Source organism: Diaphorina citri, unplaced genomic scaffold, assembly GCF_000475195.1.
Source record: "Diaphorina citri unplaced genomic scaffold, Diaci psyllid genome assembly version 1.1 scaffold117129, whole genome shotgun sequence".
In the NCBI taxonomy this organism is placed as follows: Eukaryota; Metazoa; Arthropoda; class Insecta; order Hemiptera; family Psyllidae; genus Diaphorina; species Diaphorina citri.
Window position 1 is genome coordinate 1 of NW_007494067.1, and position 275 is coordinate 275.

At 43.6% G+C, this 275-nt stretch overlaps 1 pseudogene; it reads right to left on the reverse strand.

Moving 5' to 3' along the window:
- Positions 1–45: 45 nt before the first annotated feature.
- LOC103524135 lies at positions 46–245 on the reverse strand (annotated as a pseudogene).
- Between the last annotated feature and the right edge of the window lie 30 nt (positions 246–275).

The window sequence follows — 275 nt, forward strand, 5'->3', positions numbered from 1 at the left end:
TACCCTCAGTCCCAATTAGTTGAAATAATTGAGGTTCTACTGTACCTACCTTGGTCTACTTTCAAGAAGTCTGCATCCCAGGAGGATATATCATCTGTGCGCTTCTCTTTGTTCTCGTCATCCTCAGGTGGAGGAGGGTCATCCTTGTGATATGTGGCCCATTGAATCACCTTCCTTAGGATGGCCGAGTTCACATTGGGCAGGGGAACTATTTCTTCATCTTCATCCTCCAAACCTAAGGAAAAAAATATGGCTTTATGTTAACCTGAGAATTG